Source organism: Petaurus breviceps, unplaced genomic scaffold (genome assembly GCF_028583685.1).
Source record: "Petaurus breviceps papuanus isolate PSGF00001 unplaced genomic scaffold, PetGlider_PUasm1.0 90903, whole genome shotgun sequence".
NCBI lineage: Eukaryota > Metazoa > Chordata > Mammalia > Diprotodontia > Petauridae > Petaurus > Petaurus breviceps.
Window position 1 is genome coordinate 1,537,530 of NW_027187376.1, and position 8,076 is coordinate 1,545,605.

Sequence of the window (8,076 nt, forward strand, 5' to 3'; positions counted from 1 at the left end):
AGATCACTGAGTTGGGGAAACAGTTTGGTTCCAACACAGAATTTATTCAATTAGCCCGGTAAGGTAGGTTGGAGGGCTTCAAAAGTCAAGCTAAGGAATTTGTGTTGTCTCTAATAAGAAATGGGAAGTTCTCGAAGGTTTTTGAGCAGAAGGGTGACAAAATCAGAACTATGCCAATAGCCAGTCTAAGTGGTACACTGATCAAAGGATGAATTGACAAGCTGCCAGAATTAAGTGCGGTGAGAATAGCTTTATGGCAGATGTCTCAGTTAGGAGGGGAAAAAAGGCTATGGTAGTCTACACCAGAGAGGAGGACATATGCCAAGCACTCTGAGAGAGGGTCATCCAATGCAGTAGAAAGCAGGAGACTTTTCTAGAAGAAACTTTTGCACTAGGAAGCCTTGACAGAAGGAAGATATTGAAACTGCCTATCTGGGATAGAGACTAAGAAGGGAAAGTTTGGCTTAGAGAAGGTGATACATAAGCAACTTATAGGTTTTTTATCCTGAGAACAATGGGGCACAAATTGCTTTGTGCAGTTTTCTCTATTGGTTTCCATTGCCTAAGGATTATTATGGGATTATCAAGGGATCATCTAATTTCGCCCCTAGAATCAGAATGAAAATGCTTTTTCATTCATTCATTCAATTAATTGACTCTTTAAGTTAATAGATAGCCTTAGTTTGATCCTTCTCCTTAGTACACAAGCTCCAATTATACCATAATTCCTGGCAGGTGGCTAATCATCTATTCTCTGATGGGAGCCCACCACCTCACAAAGCAGGCCGCTTGTGTTATTGGACAGGCTTGATTGTCAAAAAGTTCTTCTTTATGGTGAGCTGAAGCCTGCCTCCTTATACTTCCCCAAACATCGTACCTATTGGTAATGAATATTTGTGAATATCTCATAATTCAGTATGGGGCAGGTTCTGTTGTTGGATTATCTTGATGTTCATGATGAGTAACTTATCATAAGAATGTCCCTGACTCTTCCAGGACATTGTGGTTCTGGACCACACATTTTGCCCTTCTATCCTGGGGTAAGAGGTTATTAGAAGAAGCTCCAGCTCATCGTGGGATGGCAGAGAACCAGATGGTTTGATGACTTGGGTTTGTGACCACATCTCACTCCTCCAGGAAGCCTATGGATGATAACCAGAGCATACATTTAATGTCAGAGGAACACAAGCCATGCACTCTACTCCAGAAATCCTGGATATGAAGGGTTCTGGCAGGAAAGACAGACACACTAGAGGGATAAGCAGGGCTGTGTAGGTCATGTAAACTGGGTAGATTTACATCTACATTTATAGAGGAACTGGGGAGTAAGAGAAACTGAAATAATATGTCGGTAACCAGTCCCATGTTGTAGTCCAGAAAGTGGTCAAGCAGATAGTAATCTCTGTTGGAATTCAGAGGACTGGCTGTACCCTTAGGTAGAAATGCAAATCTTGTGCACTGGGAGGATTTTTGTGACCTAATGACTTTTGGGAAAACTATTTTCAGATCTACATAGAACATTTTGCTCTCAAAAGGCAAATCTTATATTAGGCTTTGATGATAATCCCTTTTCCCTTAAGATTTACTTTCATTTTACAAATATATGTCCTTTTTCTAGACCCTCACTGTTACTTCCCCCTCTTCCTCTTCCCACTTCTCAAGGCAACCAGTAGATAATCTTTTGCACTTAATTTATTTTGGATTCAAATGCCTCCTGGCAGGAGGTAATGTAGCTCTGAGATCTCAAAGGCTATAACATTGGAATAGGTTCCACTAAGTTGGAAAGGTTTTATGTTTGGACCTCATGACTGATTCTGCTATCTGTCTTCCAAGGATTAACACAGCTAAATTTGGAAGATGTATGCCAGAGAGTTAGCTATAAGATGACTGATTATTTTGACCAGGGGAATTCATTAAAGCAACTAGCAAGGTATGGAAGGTTTGCAATCTGTGTTGGTGGAGGGAGCATTCACACTCATTCACACCACAGAAGTATTGAGGTAAATGCATTTAAAATAATTTTTCCTCTAATATGTTTTATTGATGCCTTTTGTCTTTATATCCAGTCTTACTTGGAAAAAGACTCCCTCCTCCCCACCTCAAAAAACAAAACAAAAAACTCCTCTGTCTATTTTTTATTGAACTCTATCTTGTGACAAAGAAAAAATAATTAAGTAGCAACATTCATTATGATGACTACATCTTACAATATATACAATATTCTTTGTTAGCAGTCTCTGTCCTCAGTGTGAAAAGGAGAAAATTATTTCATTATCTGTTCTCTAGATTAGTTTTTCAATTTTTTTTTAAATTCAAGGATATGATTGCTTTTTCAGTTACTTGGAATTTGACTTCTAAGTGGTCTTTTCTCTTATATTGTTTCAGTTACAATAAATATTGATGTTCTTATCACTTCTTACAGTTCTTGCCATGTGTCTCAGAATCCCTCACATTTGTTCATCCTTATTGCACAATAATATTACATGATATTCACATCATAATTTTTCAGTAATTCGTTTCTACACACTTAGATATTGCTTCACAAATGTTGAATTTCTGTGCATAGATGTACATGAATATATACACTCATATACATGCACATATACATGTGTACACATATACATGCATGCATTCACATACATTTATACACATGTATACATGCATGAGCACACACATATGTATTTGTCTGGATGGGGAAACACCTTGGGCACAAGTTACCAAGGATAATACATCCTAAATGTCCTCATGCCCACCATATGTGTCCGTTCATTGCCCTTTAGGTTATATACAATATTCATCTACCTTATATTGTGATGTTTCATGATTTATAACTATATAGCATTATGGATAGAATATAGGAGTTATAAAGACAGAGATCATCTTGGGATTATTGAAAATGGTAGACATATATAATGATTTGAGCCTAAACATGACATCAGTGACATCATCTGAGTAATATATGATTGGAAAAGGAGATGGGCCAATCATATATTGAGAGCAGGGGAAAACATATGGAGTATCGTGCTTTGGCATCAAATGTAGGCTGGACCTAGAGGATAACACTGAGCTTGTTGGGTAGATCATCTAAGGAGGATGAATTAGAGGGTGTGGACAAGAATCACAGAATGAGATAGTGTGGGGGAGTCTGATCTGAACTGGGAAAGGGAGCGTTTACATCAGTGAAATAGCCCCACTGAAGCATGCTGTCTGCCTCCTACTAGATTGTAAACCCTTTGAGGGTGGAGATGATTTTGACCACCTCAGCATTCCTCAGACCATACAGCACTCAGTACATGAAGGTCTCAGACTAGGACTTGATGAAAATTTTTTTAAAGAAATATCCAGTAGTAAAGACCTTTATTAAGAGTATTTTTTTTTCTCTGTATGCTATTCATATTAATGATCACAGTGAACAGGAGAACTCACATCCATGTGGACTGCTAGACTTTGCCCTTTTCGTGTTTTCCCCCACATACACTTTTTCCAGCCCTGCTCTCTTCATTTACTTAACCCTTTCCTTGTTCCTAATTTCTAAAAGTTTGTGGGAAAAAGAGTGTGGGGGTGGGGGTGACCCAGCAACATGGTGTAAGTTAAATAGCTCCATTGGAAGTCAGAACCACAGAACATGCCCAAGCTGCTAAATCACTTTAATATTATCTTCCATCTGATTTGCATGCCATTAGTTACTAAAACAAGTAGAAATCCCTTTACTCCAGAGATCCTTAGCATACAGTCCATGAACCTTAAAGGAGTCTATAGATAGATTCTAGGGACTCTGTGAATTTGAATGGGAAAAAATACATGATTGTTTTCACTAACTGCTAATTGAAATTCAACATTTCCTTTCATTATCTGGGAACATTATACTGAGAAGGATTCTATAGGGTTCATCACATTGTCAAAGGAGTCCATGATATAAAAAGGTAAAGAACTCCTGCTCTTGCCCCTGTTCTTTAACCCTCTGTTCTGCCCTCATTGCCTGAATGCCTTCACTTCTCCCTCCATCCTTGTTTCCTTCTTCTCCCACCATTACCCCTCTCCAATTCATCTAAGGACAATTAGCGTAGCCTTAGACAGTTAATACAACCATGAAGCCCAAGATTTGAATCTAGATGATATTAGATTGTGCATCTATCTCATGAAATCATAATGTTCTAATTCCTTGGGTTTTGGTGATTTTAGAGTCTTTGATCCAGTGTCTTCCAAAGAGTTAATCCACGAACAGAAATGAACTACTACCGGAATCAGAGATCTCACTTAATCAAATCCAGTTAGTTTTCTACAAGTAGTTCATAATAGAGACAGGAAAAAAAGAGAGATAAGGTTCCTAGCACTTCTCCATTCAGTATGGATGTAAATGAGAATTAATGTGAAATGTCATATTGGTTTCCTAACTTACCATATGGAGTGGAGTATTAGGAAAGCAATGGGTGAATTGAACTTGGGCAGTAAAGTCACCAAACAGCAATGTCTTATGAGTGGGAAATTCTACTTGCAGAGTGTGAACTGGCTATAGGCCACAGTAATCAGGAAGGGAGAGGTTTTTGGATTGGTTTCTTAGAGGAATCATAGAATTCTGGGTCTGGAAAGGACCTGGAGAAGTCATCTCATCCACCTCCCTGCCTCTTGACAATATTGAAAGGACAGCCTCTGGGAGGAAAGAAAGGAAGGAAGAAAGAGAGAGAGAAAGAAAAGAAGGAAGGAAGGAAGGAAGGAAGGAAGGAAGGAAGGAAGGAAGGAAGGAAGGAAGGAAGGAAGGAAGGAAGGAAGGGAAGAGAAATGAAAAGAAGAAATTCTATGAAAAGCTTGGAAAAATAAAATTGTGGTTAAGTAAATATATATCAAGAAAGGCAGAATAGACAACATAAACTCCCCAAAGTTTATGATGAAATAGTACTCTGCTATTTTGTTACAAAAATACTGACTGACAAAAATAACAATGTACATTTGTTTATGGTTTACATTCTATTCCATACAGTTCAAATACACAGAAATCTCCCTGATCTGGCCTTAAATACTCTTTCCTCTCACCCCCACACCTTTGGTTTTTCTTATTTTTCATCCTCTTTCCCACCCTTCCTCCTTTTTTTCATATCTTTTTGGTGGTTTAGCCACGATCCTTCCTAGAAACAAGGGCTGAACTAGATGACCCCTCCACATTCAGCTGGAGTGCTAGGTCACAGAGCAGAAGGGTTGGAGCATGCCAGAGACTTTTCCTTTGCATCCAGAGAACATTGCCCAAAGATAAGTGTCTCTTCATGAGGATATAAACAGTTCACTCACCACAGTCTTTGACAATGCACAGACTGACAATGCAAATAACAGCTAGTGTTTCTACATGACTTTAAGGTTTTCCTAATGCCTTATGTGTTATCTCATTTGATTTTCTCAACAAAGTAGGTTCTATCCCCATTGTACAGATAAGGAAACTGAAGCTAAGAGATGTTAGATGACTTGCCCAGGGTCACACAGCTAGTACGTATTTTTTTTTTTTATTAAGCAATTGGGGTTAAGTAACTTGCTCAAGGTTACACAGCCAGTTATTTCTGGGTGTGGTGCTAAGTATCTGAGCCCAGATTCGATCTCCAGGTCATGCCGACACTGGGGCTGGTGCTCTTATTCGCTAAGCCACCTGGCCGCCCCAAATAGTACATATTTTTAACTGAGAATTGGGTTTTTTTTTGAGGCAGTATTTCAACTCAAGTCTTCCTACCTCCAAGACCAGTCCTCTACTGTCACCTGTGAGTGTTAGAGCTTAGTCTACACTTGGAGATGACAGAACAGTGGAGTAATGGGCTGGTAAAGCTAGAAAGGAACTTAAGAGGTCAAATCCAATCCTCCTTCATTTTAAAGATCAGAAAATTGAGGTTAAGGTACATGAATGACTTGGAGTTAGTGAGCTCACCGAGGACTAAAACAACCTAGTCTCAGAAAATGTGTTTTGATACTTGATTGGATTTGTAATCTCATTTACGTGGTACAATGCCAACCCATCCAGAAATTCCTATGCTGTGACACTCTCGTCCTTGTCTTCCCATTTATCCCCCACAGAGGATCCAATGAGCATGCGGGAACCTCCTTTGTATCTTTTTCCTCCTTGTGAGCACTAGTAGAGGATATGGATTGTTCAATATTAGTTACTTCTTGCTTACCTCCTTCCACAGGAAACATGGTATCTTAGGTCTAGAGCTGAAGGGAACCTTCAATTTAATATGACCTCCTCACTTAATGGAAGTTTAACTGACTTGAAGGTGATATAGATTGTCAGAATCAGAGGTGGGATCTCATGATATCTTTTGTATCACCTCTCCTGCATTACCCACCTGATTCACCCAACTCTCACTTGGGTCTCCAGGAAGCTGCAGCAGTCTCAGCAGCCATATACGGTAAACCATGTTGGCAGATGGGCTAAACCAGCTTAAGGGAAACTAAGAGGCCTTACACCTGTTGGTGAATTAGGGGGATGTCTACCTCAAGCAAGTGAAGACTTTCAGTGGTGGAATGGGTGGATGTGATTTGTTACGGTGGCCAGGAAAGCAGCTGAAGGAGACCCTGTGGAGCTCATAGAGTTTGATCAGACATTGAAGATGCCAAGGTCATCTACAGTATCCTGGGCTATCACCACTCATCTTGACTTTTGTCTTGTCACTGGACTTCGATGACTCAGGGGGAGACCGTGAGTCTGATGACTTTGTGCAACCTGCCTTACTTTAATCCACATTACACACGAGTACAACATCACCTGTGACGGCATTGTTCCTCTTCGAAAATGAAGGAAAGGCAACAAAGTCCATCTAGACGGTTAAACCTACTACAGACCTCTCCATTGCCCTTTGGGTGACCTGAGACTATAGTTTATCTAAGAGTGTAGTATCTGACATTCTGAAACCATACATATATACAAATGTCACCTTATAGATATTGATCCTCCAAAGAAGGGCTTTTATTTCAGGAAGAAGTTGGGGTCATTGGATCCAACTTTAGTAGAAAATTCTTTTTCTCCCCTTCCTATTCCTCTGTGTTAGAATCTCTTGAATCTTTTTAGAGTGGTGTATGTGTGTGTGTGTGTGTGTGTGTGTGTGTGTGTGTGTGTGTGTGATGGACCTCTCTGACAATCTGGTAAAATCTATAGACTCCTAAAGATAAAAAATAATGTCTTTATATTCATAAAGTGAAAAAGATAGGATTACAAAGAAAACAAGTTATATTGAAATATAGTTATGGACATTTTTTTAAATCTATGGACTAGAACAATTCAATGGTGCAGTGGAGAGAGCATCGGCTCTGTAATCAGGAGGACCTGAGTTCAAATCCAGACCCAAATGCTTGACATCTACTAGTTTTCCTCCCTGTGGGCAGTTGTGTGATCCTGGGCAAGTCACTTAACTCCAATTGTCTCCTCCCCAAAAAAGATCTATGGACCCCAGATTAAAAATCCCCAATAAAGGAAACTCTTGATTGTGTTTGCTCTAGGCAGATATTTTATTTTCTTCAAAGGTAGCATATTGTAGTGGGGAAAAACAATATTGGACTTGAAAGAGGAGCTTTTGTTCTTTTTCCTACATTTTTTGACTGTGCAACCTTTGGCAAGTCACTTCCCTTCCTTTCTCAAAACCTCAGTTTCTCCATTTGTAAAATGAGGGTTTGGATGAGATGATTGTTGAGGTTCTTTCTAGATGAATATCTTATGATATGATCCTATGACAGATAAAGGAAAGTGAGACTTATAAAGGAGAAGTGATTTGTTTTTGGTGATGCAATCAGGGTTAAGTGACTTGCCTAGGGTCACACACCTAGTAAGTATCAAGTGTTTGAGGCTGGATTTGAACTCAGGTCCTCCTGACTCCAGGGTCAGCACTAGTGAAGTGACTTTCATAAAGTATTTCCATTAGTAAGTGACAGAGCAAGGATTTGAACTCAGGTCTTCTGATGTCATAGATCACTTATACCAGTTTTCTTATTCCAATGTCATCAATGTGTTATATCACAACTCATTGTGCCCCATAACAGTAGGCATCTCAATATCACCTGTAATGAGAATGTAAATTTTAAAGATCTTCCCTGCCCCTAGGCTAA

General features: G+C 39.4%; 1 long non-coding RNA gene across 1 annotated transcript in view; it reads left to right on the top strand.

Moving 5' to 3' along the window:
* Nucleotides 1-1,903: 1,903 nt before the first annotated feature.
* LOC138151564 (uncharacterized) overlaps nucleotides 1,904-8,076 on the top strand; it is a 37,117-nt gene continuing 30,944 nt past the window's right edge. The window contains exon 1 of the long non-coding RNA XR_011165862.1: nucleotides 1,904-2,000. This is a non-coding gene — a long non-coding RNA (uncharacterized lncRNA). The remainder of the gene's footprint in view (nucleotides 2,001-8,076) is intronic.